The following is a 13255-nucleotide window of genomic DNA, read 5'->3' as shown; positions in this document are numbered from 1 at the left end:
ATAAAGAGTATATTGACTGGATTGCACCAAGGCCTGGTATGGAAAACTAATCCCTATGAATGGAAAATCCTTTTAAAAGTCGTGAATATGGGCTGGTCCAATACTGCTGAAGCCCTCCACTGAGCACATCTACGTGGAGCACTTTCACAGGAAGGTAGTGTCCATCATCAAGGACCCCCACCATTGTTCATCAGCGTTCCCACGGCACTGCAGCATTCCTTCCGCTCCGCTCACCCAGTAGGACAGCACTCCACTCGCACTCTAGCTCTGACAGTGTCGTCCTCCCTCGGCACTGCCCTGCTGGCACACCTTGAGAACAGACCTCCTGGAACAATGTTGCTCCCTCATTAATGCCCCACCAACAGTATAGAAACATAGAAAACCTACAGCACAATATAGGCCCTTTGGCCCACAAAGCTGTGCCGAACATGTCCTTACCTTAGACTACCTAGGGTTTCCAAGAGCCCTTTGTTTTTCTAAGCTCCATATACCTATCCAGGAGGCTCTTAAAAGACCCTATCATTTCCGTCTCCACCACTGCTGCTGGCAGCCCATTCCACGCACTCACCACTCTCTGTGTGAAAAACTTACCCCTGACATCTCCTCTATACCTAATTCCAAGCACCTTAAAACTGTGCCCTCTTGTGCTGGACATTTCAGCCATGGGAAAAAGCTTCTGACTATCCACAAAATCAATGCCTTTCATTATCTTGTACACCTCCATCAGGTCACTTCTCATCCTCCATCGCTCCAAATTTACTCAACCTATTCTCATAAGGCATGCTCCCTAATCCAGGCAACATCCTTGTAAATCTCCTGTGCACCCTTTCTATGGTTTTGACGTCCTTCCTGTAGTGAGGCGACCAGAATTGAGCACAGTACTCCAAGTGGGGTCTGACCAGGGTCCTATATAGCTGCAACATTACCTCTCAGCTCTTAAGCTCAATCCCATGATTGATGAAGGCCAATGCACCGTATGCCTTTGTATCATCAGCAAACTTACTAACCCACCTCTCCACTTCCTCATCCAGGTCATTTAAAAAAATCACGAAGAGTAAGGGTCCCAGAACAGATCCCTGAGGCACCCCACTGGTCACCGGCCTCCATTCAGAATATGATCCCTCGACAACCACTCTTTGCCTTCTGTGGGCAAGCCAGTTCTGGATCCACAAAGCAATGTCCCCCCTTGGATCTCATGCCTCCTCACTTTCTCAATAAGCCTTGCATGGGGTACCTTATCAAATGCCTTGCTAAAATCCATATAGACTACATCTACAGCTCTACCTTCATCAATGTGTTTAGTCACATCCTCAAAAAATTCTATCAGGTTCGTAAAGCACAACCTGCCCTTGACAAAGCCATGCTGATTAATACTAATCATATTATGCCTCTCTGATCCCCCTCAGACACTGTGGTTCTCCCACACTGTGATGCTTCCTCAGTTTTGCAGTTAGGCAATTAGGGACAGCACGGTTCCATAATGGTTAGTGTGAATCTGTTACAGAGCCAGCATCTTGGATTCAATCCCTCTGCTGTTTGTGAGGAGTTTGGTCATTCTTTCCAGGACCTTCTGGGTTTCCTCCTGGTGCTCTGGTTTCCTCCCAGATTCGAAAGACAAACAGGTTAATTAGTCACCTGAGTGTAATTGGGCAGCATGGGCTTGTTGGACATGAAGGGTCTGTTACCACGTGATATCACCAAGTAAATAAATTAATTAAGAACAATACGGAAAACGTGAGTTGTAACGAGTCCTTGAAAGTGAGACTGTAGGTTGTGGAATTAGTATAGAGTTGTGGTGAGTGAAGTTGGTTCAGGAGCCTGGTGGTTTGAGGCCCAAGGCTTCTCCACCTCCTCCCCAATGATAGCAGTGAGAAAAGGGAGCAGCCTGGATGGTGGATAATGAATGATGCTTTCTTGTGGCTGCACACCATGCAAACCATGAGGAAGGCTTTGCCTGTGATGTATTGCGCTGCATCCATCATTTTCTGTTGTCTTTTCCATTCCTGGGTATTGGTGTTTCCATACCAGGCCACGATGCAGCCAGTAAGAATACTAAAAATCAATTAAGGGGGCAGCTGAGAGTCCAAAATTTCAGGGAAGACGGACAGAACATGAGGAAGAATATGTCGACATGGTTAGATGAAGAGAGTGGGAGGAAACTTCTTTGGAACAGAGACCTGGAGGGTAGTTAGGGCTGTTTCTATTTTGTAACTCTATAGAATTATATGTATCTTGTTCCAGTTCACAATACAGTGGAAATTGCTAACCAACACACCAAGAGAGCATTGAAAGAAAATACTAAAAAAAACTGTGCACATTGGAGATCAGAATCAAAAGAAAATACTGAAAGACAGCAAGTCAGGCAGCATCTATGAGAAGAGAAACAGGTAACGTTCTGCTCTAACTTTAGTTCTAACGAACGGTCCTGGACCTGAAACGTTAATTGTTTCCGTTTCCACAGAAATTGCTTGGCCAGCTGAGTGTTTCCAACATTTTCAGGAATACATCTGAATCAAGCACACAGCTACATGGGCACATCACGGAACTGATTTCTTTCTGTAATGCAGCTTTAGAAGGGGTTGGCCATGCCCTTTGGCAAAAAACTCACTTTACATCATGTTGCTTGATCTCCAAATTAGCTGAGGGCCACTTTCCTGAGCAAGCAGTGATTACAACACATCAGTATGAGTCCACAGCAAGTGACAGAGCAAGGCTTAAATAAGACACTTAAACATCATGGCCACACAATTCATCACTGCCAGGAGCGCAGTGAGAACAGTTTCAGCTGCAAAATTAAAAGAAAATTATGTCTTTATCAAGCTGTGAGCTTCTCCTAAATACCTGGCTATTATTAACTAAGCAAAATGTTGACTGTGTAAACAAGCATGATTTTGTCACTGTTGTGTATAAGTGGGTGTATACCTATGTTTGTATTGTGTGTGAGTGTGTGTGTAACCAAATGTTTGGATGGCGATTTAGGTGCCAGTCCAGATTACAAAGGTCAGTGTGTGTGTGTGTGTGTGTGTGTGTGTGTGTGTGTGTGTGTGTGTGTGTGTGTGTGTGTGAGAGAGAGAGAGAGAGAGATAGTCATAGTTACAGAATAATTCAGTATGAAAACAACATGTCAACCAAAGTTCCCATCTAAACTAGTCCTATTTACCTATTTTTGGCCCAAATTTCTTGAACCCTTTCCTATCCTTTTTTCCTTATCTAAATGTCTATTAATTATTGTTACTGTGCCTACCTCAACTACTTTCTCTCACAGCTTGTTCCATATGTGACGAAGTTTCTCCTCAGATTCCTTTTAAAACTCTCCCCTCTCACCTTGGGCCTTTAACTTATATATCTCTTTTGTATGTGATGCGTGTGTGTTTGTATGAAGGTGCTGGTATATGCATATTGCATTTATGTATGTGGTACTTGTGTGTGTTTTTGTAGTTTTTGTGTTTGCACTGTGTGTGTGTATAACCCAATGTTTGGACAGTGACTGAGGTGCCAGACCAGATTGAAAAGGTCAGGGCATCAGTGCTTGAGGCGAAGGATGGGCTGGTTTGGCTTTCTCCAATGAAGCAATGAGTGAACAGTCTGGAGACAGGCTCTTTGTGGACCAGCTCAGAATGCTATCTGATTGTGTTTCTTATTTGCATTATTTGATTTTTTTTCTCTCTGCATGTTCTCATCTCCGTCTACCTTAAGCCACGAGCTTATCAATCACCCCTGATGCGTTATTAACTGATGAGTTATTAACTTCAAACTTTCTGCATAATCACTCAAAGAGTTGACCTGCACGTGCATGTAACGAGAACTGTATAACTCATCTCCTTCTACCGTAGGCCAGAAACTTATCAATCACCCCTGCTGTGGACACTTTCTGGAGGTCCAAGATCCGTATGCTCCACGAGCACTGGACTAAGTGTGTAAATGTAGGAGGGGACTATGTTGAAAAATAAATGTGCTAGGTTTTCTAAAATTGACTCTTTCTACCCTAGGCAACGAACTTATCAATCACCCTGTGTGTGTGTGCGCGTGTGTGTGTGTGTGTTTATGTGCATAGCCTTTTCTGTATTCCATTGAATTTCCTTTATAGCTTTTACATGCAATGAAGTACTTTCAAAAAACAGTCACCGTTGAGGAAATGTGGCAGGCAATATAGTATCTGCAGAGTGAACTACCAAACAGCAATGTGAAGAGTTGACAAATCTGCTCAAAAGTTCTTGGAACACACATACGGAATCCAGCAATCACCGAAAGAGAAATAGATTGGTTACAGACTTTTGGGGGAGATGCCTTTGTCACCGTTTTATAAGCTGTGACACTTGCTGTTTGTGGCAAAGTGACAGAATTACTACAAAACACAAAATAAATAAATAATGCAAAAATGGAATAATGAGGTTGTGTTGATGGGTTCGTGGACTGGTGATGGAGGGGAAGAAGCTGCTTCTGAGTTGTTGAGTCTTGCACCTCATCCCTGATGGTGGGAAAGAGAAGAGGGCATGTCCTGAAAGGTGATGGTCTATAATGATGGATGCCATTTTCTTAAGCAACTGCCTCTTGAAGATGTCTTTGATGGTGGGGAGGGTTGTACTTGTGATGGGGCTGGCTGAGATTACAACCTCCTGAAACGCCTTTGTTTCTGTGCATTGGACTCCCAATACCAGGCTCTGATGCAACCATTCAGAATGCTACATCTATAGAAATTTGCAAGAGTCTTTAGTGACAGACCAGATCTCCTCAAAATCCTAATAGAGGAGAACTGCAAGCATCCCATCTTCATGATTGCATCAACTTGTTGAGCCTAAGCTGGCTCCTCTGAGATGTTAACACCCAACAACTTAAGGTTGCTTACTGTTGACCCCTCAATGACGACTTGGCACGTGTTCTGCCGACTTTCCCGTCACGAAGTCTACAATCAGTTCCTGGCTCTCGCTGATGCTGAACGCAAGGCTGTTACAACACCACTCAACCTGTCAATTTATGTGACTCTTGAAGCTTCCTTGTCACCACGTGGGATTCTGCCAACAGCACTGGTGTCATCAGTGAATTGATAGATGGCTAGCCATGCAGTCATAAGTGTAGAGAGAGCAGAGCGGTGAGCTAAGCACGCAGCCTAGAGCTACGTCTGCATTGCTTGCTGGTGAGATGTTATTACTGACCCGTACTGATGGTAGTCTCTCGCTAAGATTGCTATTTTATTTATTTATTTATTTAGTGACATAGGATGGTGTAGGCCCTTCCAGCTCTTTGAGCCACACTGCCCCAGCAGCAACTGAGAAACCCGATTAACCCTATTAATCATGGGACAACTTACAATGACCAATTAACCAACCTGCCACGTCTTTGGACTGTGGGAAGAAACCAGAGCACCCAGGGAAATCCCACATACTCCACAGGGAGGACATGCAGATTCCTTACAGGACAGCACTGGAATTGAACTCGGAACTCTGGAATGCCCTGAGGTGTAACAGAGTCATGCTAACCACTACACTCAAGAGGGAAGGATTTATAGAGAACTAGATTTTGAAGCTTGGTCATCAGTACCGAGGGGATGCTGTTAGGTTTACCGGCAGGAAGTAATGACATGCAAATTCTGACATAGTTGTTGTGCGTCAGATTGTGTTTCTAAGTTGCTGTCATGATCGCCTTCCCGAGGTCATACCTGAATATCTTGTATGTCCTGGATCACTGGTTCTGAGTAACACAGATCTAGCGCTCTGCAAACTGTGAATCTTCTGGTTCATCCAGGGCACCTGGTTTAGGAGAACTCAATATATTGTTGAAGGCACATACTCACTAACAGGTCTTGATGAAGATAGAGATGGCATGGCATATTCATTTAGATCCCAAGATGACTCTCCAAATATGCTCTGGTCTATCTAGTCAACATTCATCCTACTCCCTTAATCGCGCGCGGCCATTCCGAATGATATCGTATGTGTTAACTAGGGTCTGTGCACAATCCTGATTTGATGGAGACAGTTGTGAGAAGCATGGAGGAACACCTGGAGAAACTTCTGAAATGCCCGCTTCGCTGTTGCAGCTACTGTGTGATCCAGAATCTCGGGAGGGGAAGGCCCCAAATTCTTGGCTTTGCCTATTGCCTGTTGCCGGGGCCAGGGTCGAAGTGCTCGGCAGAGATGGTGCTCGGTGCTCGGTGTCGGAGGGCTGGTCGGAGGCTTGGAGTTTTCGGTTGGACTCAAGATTCGGCTGTGGTTGGACGCTTCCAGGATGCTGCATCGGCAAGTTTACGGTGCTGGAGGTTCATGGCAGGGAGAGTTTCTCCCTTCTACCGTCTGCGTGAGATGATGGGACTTTTGAGAGACTTTGAGACTTTTTACCATGCCCATGATTTGTTCTTCATCAAATTACAGCATTGCTTTGCACTGTTGGAACTATATGTTATAATTATGTGGTTTTTGTCAGTTTTCAGTTGGTTTGTCTTGTGTTTCTGTGATATCATTCTGGAGAAACATTGTATCATTTCTTAATGCATGCATTACTAAATGACAATAAAAGAGGACTACTTGTCTTCATAATCTAATCTAATCTAATCTAATCAAATCATACCTTTTTGGTCCCCACCACTGGTGCTATGGTCTTCAGTCTCTGCCGCTATGCCATGAGTAGAAGTAGAAATAAATGATCAGACTTGCCAAAGTGCAGACGCGGGATAACATGATAAACATTCCTGATGGAAGTGTCACCGTTAGCTCCTCTGGCTCCACAGGAGACATGTTGGTGATAGTTTGTCAGAAACTGCAAGCTGGCCTGTTTAAAGTCCACAGCAATGACTGGGAAGGAATCAGGGAGTGCTATCTCATGACTGTTGATCATATTGTTTAGCTCCTTCACTGCCAGCTTGACTGTTGCCAGGGGTGAAATGCACACTGCCAGCAGGATGACGATGGAGAGCTCTCTCAGCAGACAGAACTGACAGCATTTGACTGCCAAGTATTCCAGGTCAGGGGAACAGGACTGAGACGGAACTACCACGTCCATGCACCACAACATAGGACATAGAGTGTACAGCACAGGGAAAGGCCTTCAGCCCGCTATGTGGAGCAGAACGAATTAAATTAGTATTCAAATGGCCAATTAAACTAATTGTTTTTGTGTACACAATGACCATATCCTTCCATTCTCTTCACATTTATATGCCTAAACATCTCTTAAAAGTATCTGTCTCTTAAAAAAGGCAGATACTATTAAATTTAGATAAGCATATGAATCCACCCCAGGAAGCACATTCCAGGTGGCCACCACTCTCTGTGTTAAAAGGTTGCCCTTCATACCTCTTTGAAATTACCCCCCCTCACCTTAAATACATGCCCTCTGGTATTAGACATTCCAATCCTGGGAAAGATATAGTCTTCTCTATATATGCCTTTCATAATCTTATAAACCTCTATCAGACCTCCCCGTGCCCTCACCACTGCACAGAATTGTCCACCCACTCGTTATAGCTCATGCCCTCCAATCCAGGCAGCATCTTGGTAAACATAAGAGTCTCTGCGGATGCTGGAAATCCAGACCAATGCACACAAAATGCTGGAGGAACTCAGTAGGTCAGGCAGCAAATATGGAAATAAATGTACAGTCAATATTTTTGGCTGAGAATCTTCATCAGGACTTCCTGTACCATTTCCAAAGCTTCAGCATCCTTCCTATAATGGGACAACCAGACCTGTATGCAATTCTCAAGATGGGACCTAACTAGGACTTTATTAAGCTGCAACATAACTTCCTGACTTTTGAACTCAATGCCTCGACTAATAAAGGTGAGCATGTCATATGCCCTCTTAACATTCCTGTCAACCTGTGTAGCCTCTTTCAAGAATCTATGAATTTTGACCCCAAGACCCCTCTGCTCATCAATATTGTTAAGAGTTTTGCCCTTACCAGTGACCTGTCCCTTACGTTTGTCCTACCAGGGCGCAACACTTCACATCTGGCTGGGTTAAGCTCCATCTGCCATTTCTCTACCCATTTCTGCAACTGATCTATATCCTGCTGTATTCTTTGCTAGTCCTCTATACTATCCACAGCACCATCAATCTTCATATCATCTGCAAACCTACTAATCATCCCGTCTACAATGTCCTCCAGGTCATTTATATACATCACCAACAGTAGAGGTCCCGGTACAGATCTCTGAAGAACACCACTAATTACAGACCTGCAGCCAGAATAAGTCCCTTCAACCTCTACCCTCTGTCTTCTATGGGCAAACTAGTTCTGAATCCAAATGGTCAATTCACCATGGATCCCATGCCTCTTAATAATCTGGATGAGTCTCCAATGAGGGACCTTGTCAAATGCCTTAATTAAATCCATGTAGACAACATCCACAGCTCCACCTTTATCAATTGTTCTCATCACCTCACCCAAAAGCTCAATGAAGTTAGCCCCATTCCAGACAGTGATGCAGCCTGTCAGAATGCTCTCCATGGTAGATCTACAGAAGATTTTGAGTGTTCTTATTGAAATACCAAATCTCTTCAAACTCCAAATGAAGTATAGTCACTGTCTTGCCTTCTTTATAGCTGCATCGATATGTTGGGACCAGGTTAGATCCTCAGAGATCTTGACACCCAGGAACTTGAAGCTGCTCACTCTCTCCACTTCTGATCCCTCTGTGAGGATTGGTATGAGTTCCTTCGTCTTACCCTTCCTGAAGTCCACAATCAGCTCTTTCGTCTTACTGTCGTTGAGTGCCAGGATGTTGCTGCACCACTAGTTGGCATATCTCACTCTGTATGTCCTCTCATTACCACCTGAGATTCTACCAACAATGGATGTATCATCAACAAATTTGTAGATGGCATTTGAGCTATGCCTAGCCACACAGTCAAGGGGATATAGAGAGTAGAGCAGTGGGCTAAGCACACATACCTGAGGTGCACCAGTGTTGATCATCAGCGAGGAGGAGATGTTATCACCAATCCGCACAGACTGTGATCTTCCGGTTAGGAAGGCAAGGATCCAATTGCAGAGGGAGGAACAGAGGCCCAGGTTCTGTAACGTATCAATCAGGATTGAGGGAATGATGGTGTTAAATGCTGAGCTATAGTCGATGGACATCATCCTCATGTCTCCACTGTCATCCACTGGCATGAAACTCACGAGAAAATAGTTTCCAAGATTATAGGACCTTGGGGACTTATCTACTTTAATGCTCTTTAATAGACCAAACACTGCCTCCTCCTTAACCTCAAAGTGCCCTAACATATCAGTGCACTCGAATTTGAGCTCCCTCTCCTGCACATGCTTCTCCTTGATAAATACAGATATAAAGTACTCAGTAAAGACCTCACTCATATCCCCGACATCCAAGCAACTGTCCTTTCCTTTACTCTTGAGTGAGCTCACCTTCTCCCTAGTTAGGTGTGAAGCAGAGTACACAGTCGTCCCCAGTGATCCTCTGGAATTGCAGTCCTCAATGTTATTTTGCAAAGATTATGTATTGAACAGGAAGATGATAGGAAGCAAGGCCAGCATTAGGGGCCTGCACTTCAGCTTTACCTGGAGTCCTCCCCAGTAGCTACATTTCCTGAGACAATGAAGACCTTGAAAATCTTATCTCAAAAATTTTGCAACCAGACCTATTTTAAGTTTTGTAATGAAAAAACATGGAGCAAATAAGTAAGGTAGGATATCATCTTAATGTCACTAGACAATGAACAGCAAGGGAAAATGGTGAAAAGAGATAGAGTCATAGAAAAGTACAGCACAGAAAGAGGCCCTTTGGCCCATCTAGTCTGTGCTGAAACACTTATAGTGTATATATGAACCATAAATGAAGAATATTCACAGAGAGGAGATAGTAAGTTATCAGGTGGCATTGTAGATTCTTAACAGAATATTCAGTTAGCTTTCTGCTTTTTAGATAACCTATTAAATGTTGTCATTACGACTGGCCACCTCTTGTTACTTTCCCTCTCCCCATTGTGTCCAACCCCACCAGGAAATATGCTGATTTTTCATTTTTCATTTCCATAAAACTTTGCTTTGATTGACTGATTTTATTTTTCTGATACTTGTGATTTATTTTTAGAAAGAGAAGAATTCCCCATTAGATTTGGCTGAAAAAATGTTGATTTTCAACATACCAACTAACTGACAGTACAGGAAGTCACCCTGTAACATTATTCAAGTGGGACATTGACTATAGTCCCTTTTATGATCCTGCTTTCTCAAATAATTAGACAAACTGTTTCTGAAAGTTTTTATAGCCTCTGCCTCAACAGCCACTCTGTATGATATTTCACACTTCAAACAGGACCACTGATAAAATTGAACCATTTCTGCACTTACTGATATTTCCTTACATCTTTCCTGATTAGGGACCCAAGAGATTAAAGTCATACTTACTGAAAGCAAACTGGTTTGGCTGAACCAGCCAGAAATAAAGTATTGTTCTCCCAGGCCTCGATGCAATAGTCTCTTGCTGTCATTACCTCTGGTTCAGATCCTCTCTCAAAAATGCTTAGTGGATCAATTAATCCATCAATCTCTCACATTTCATTCAATTTTACTTTTTAGGTTTACGTATTCTTCAAAGAAACCTGAAGATATTTGATTTCATCTCAGTTGTTCTGTGAGGTAGAAACCAAAGATCCCATGGTAGTTGATTTTCTGCGCCGTAAGTCAGAAATTCACTCAGTTCCAGAGTTAAGTTGAGCAGAAGTACAGTGGAAGAAACTTTTCTGAATCGGTTGAATCCATAATGCCAGCTTCTCCTGAGTAGCTCATGGCTTAAGCCACCATCTGCTTGGGTGTTTACATTTCCAAGGTCAAAGTGATCATGTGACAGAGTATTTCCAGTAAGCTGCAAAGCAGCAAGGAAGGTTTTCGATTTCAATATTACTGCACTTGTTTATATCTCAAGCAGGCTGTGACGCATATTTACTGCTGCCATAGTTCAACAGTTTAGCATTGTGCAATCGTACTGTTGTCTGAATGTACTTTAAAATGAAAGGCAATCAAGGTATTGTTGACAATTTCATAACTTTTGTCTGGTTAACTTAAACAGTGCCCCTTGAAATATCGACACTTTTCTTTGGCCAGGACGAAGAATAGGGTGGAGTTTCTGGTCTCACTCTAGCTTGCTTGATGGCGGACCGTGAAGGGAACAATGATTTATGCAGTACACTGTTTGTGGACAGGGAAAGCATGACACAGAATGCAAAACTAATGGGTATGGAAACCCCAGGAAATGTAACGAGCTTCACATGAAAATCACTCTTCATAAATTTCATTCTCATTATTCCCCTGAGGCAACAACCCACTATGACTGATTCATTAACTGATAACACCAGGGTTATTTTTTCATTGAGAGTGTGTTGAGAGTTCTGCATCCCAACCAATTTACGTTGGCTTCTATTATAATTCTGGCGTTGTTCAAGTACTCCCACATTACAAGCATGAAAAGACTTCCTCCATACGCTAGATCCAGCTTGTGGGTATCATTGGAAGTAACAAAACATAACATTGGCGATGAGATCTTTTAAAAATGAACCCAGGATGGCGATTGATCTCTTGAAGTGCAGCAAGACGTTCACACTAAAAAAAACATGGCGAGTAATAAACGCAGCCAGGCACATGCGGAGATGCTTGTGTTTCAAAAATGCAGCACAACACACGTTCTTTGGAAGGAAAGACATGACCAAAGTTTAAAAACAGTCAGAAAATGGAAGAATTCACGGGTTCATAAAGAGTGAGTACCAGGTGATAATAATCATTAAAAAAGCAGAAATGGCTGGCTATATCAGAAAGATTGGCACATTTGATTACACAAAAGATAACTGGAATATGTATATTGAGCTGGTTCAAAAATATTTTAAAGCAGATGAAATAGCCAATGAGAAATAAGTGCCAATTTTTTCTGAGTTCATTGAGTTTAAAGGCATAAAGTTTGCTTCAAAGTTTAATTGCTCTAACCAACCCAGGATAATTGAGCTTTGCTGATATTGTCAAAGTAATGCAGAAACACTTAGAACCTAAACCATTGTTGATTACAGAATAGTTTAGTTTTCATATAAGCAAAATCAAAAAAAGGGAAGTCCATTTCAGCATATGTGGCTGAATTGAAGAGATTGCCTGAGCATTGTCAGATCAGTAAAGGGCTTAATTATGCACTGAGAGATCATGCAGTTTGTGGAATATTAAAAGAAAGCACTCAAAAATGGCTCCTAATGGAAGCACATCTCATATTTAAAAGAGCTGTTGAAGTCACTATTTCAATGGAAACTGCAGACAGAACATGATTGAATTATAGTCAGAAATTAAAGTGAGCATGAATAAAATTACCATATCTAAATAGAAACCAGCCTGGACAAACAAACTGTGTTATCATTGTGGCTGGGGATCACATACACCAAACAAACGCAAGTTTAAAGCTGAAACTTGCAGAAAATGCAACAAAGTAGGACACATGCAAAGAGCATGTCTAGCTGACAAAAATAAATGGGACTACACAGGGAAGAGAAAAAGCTGGGAGGTCAAGTTACAGTTCCAAAAAAAGCAATAATCTGCATACTATTGATTAAAAAGAATCTGATAATGATGAGAGTGATGCAGGATGGATCGCCTTGGAATTTACAATGTGAAAACTAACAACAGTCAAGCAATATGGTTTCCACCAGAATTGAAAGGCAAATTAATTAAAATGGAATTGGACACTGGCTTGGTTGTTTCAATCAATCCACAAAATGAGTTTTAACAACATTTTAAACCTTCTAAACTGAAGCTTGCAGATATCCAGATAAAAAATTATACTAGAAAAAAGATGACTCCCGTGGTTATGACATTCCTAACAGTGAAATATATGAACCAACAAGTCACATTAAGCTTGCATATGGTATAAACAGGAGGGCCAACTTTGTGAGGGGGTGATTGTCTGAGACAACTATAACTTCATTGGAGATCCATGCATACTAGATCTCCTGCAATGAAGCCAAATGAAAGTGAATTAAGAAAGGGATAATGCCACAATTGTCTCCATGCCAAAGAGCATGAACCATTCACCACCAAAGGGCGAACAAGTGTTGGGGCCAACTTCTGTGTCTCTGGTTGGAAAGCATATTGGATCAAGGAAAGACCATGCTGGTCAGAGGAATCGTGAAAGTGATGAAATTAGTGGTCCAACTACAACTGTTTTTGTAGGCAACCTGTCTGAGAAAGCTTCTGATATGTTAATCAGGCAATTACTTGCAAAATATGGCTTGGTTTAGCTGGAAGAGAGTTCAAGGAGCTTTAA

The 13255-nt window shown here is 42.4% G+C and overlaps 1 protein-coding gene across 2 annotated transcripts in view; it reads right to left on the bottom strand.

Annotated features, from left to right (window-relative positions):
* LOC140186823 (phosphatidylinositol 3-kinase C2 domain-containing subunit gamma-like) overlaps positions 1-10804 on the bottom strand; it is a 273036-nt gene extending 262232 nt beyond the window's left edge. The window contains exons 1-2 of one of the 2 annotated variants that reach the window (XM_072241431.1): positions 10369-10804; positions 8890-9012 (exon numbers count right to left, since the gene is read on the bottom strand). The gene's annotated coding sequence lies outside the window, so the exon portion shown is untranslated. The remainder of the gene's footprint in view (positions 1-8889; positions 9013-10368) is intronic. The other variant, XM_072241430.1, reaches the window with a different exon arrangement.
* Positions 10805-13255: the final 2451 nt, after the last annotated feature.

The sequence above is a fragment of the Mobula birostris genome, chromosome 23 (genome assembly GCF_030028105.1).
Source record: "Mobula birostris isolate sMobBir1 chromosome 23, sMobBir1.hap1, whole genome shotgun sequence".
NCBI lineage: Eukaryota > Metazoa > Chordata > Chondrichthyes > Myliobatiformes > Myliobatidae > Mobula > Mobula birostris.
The sequence above is the reverse complement of the archived record's forward strand: the minus strand, read 5'-3'. Positions and strand labels throughout refer to the sequence as shown.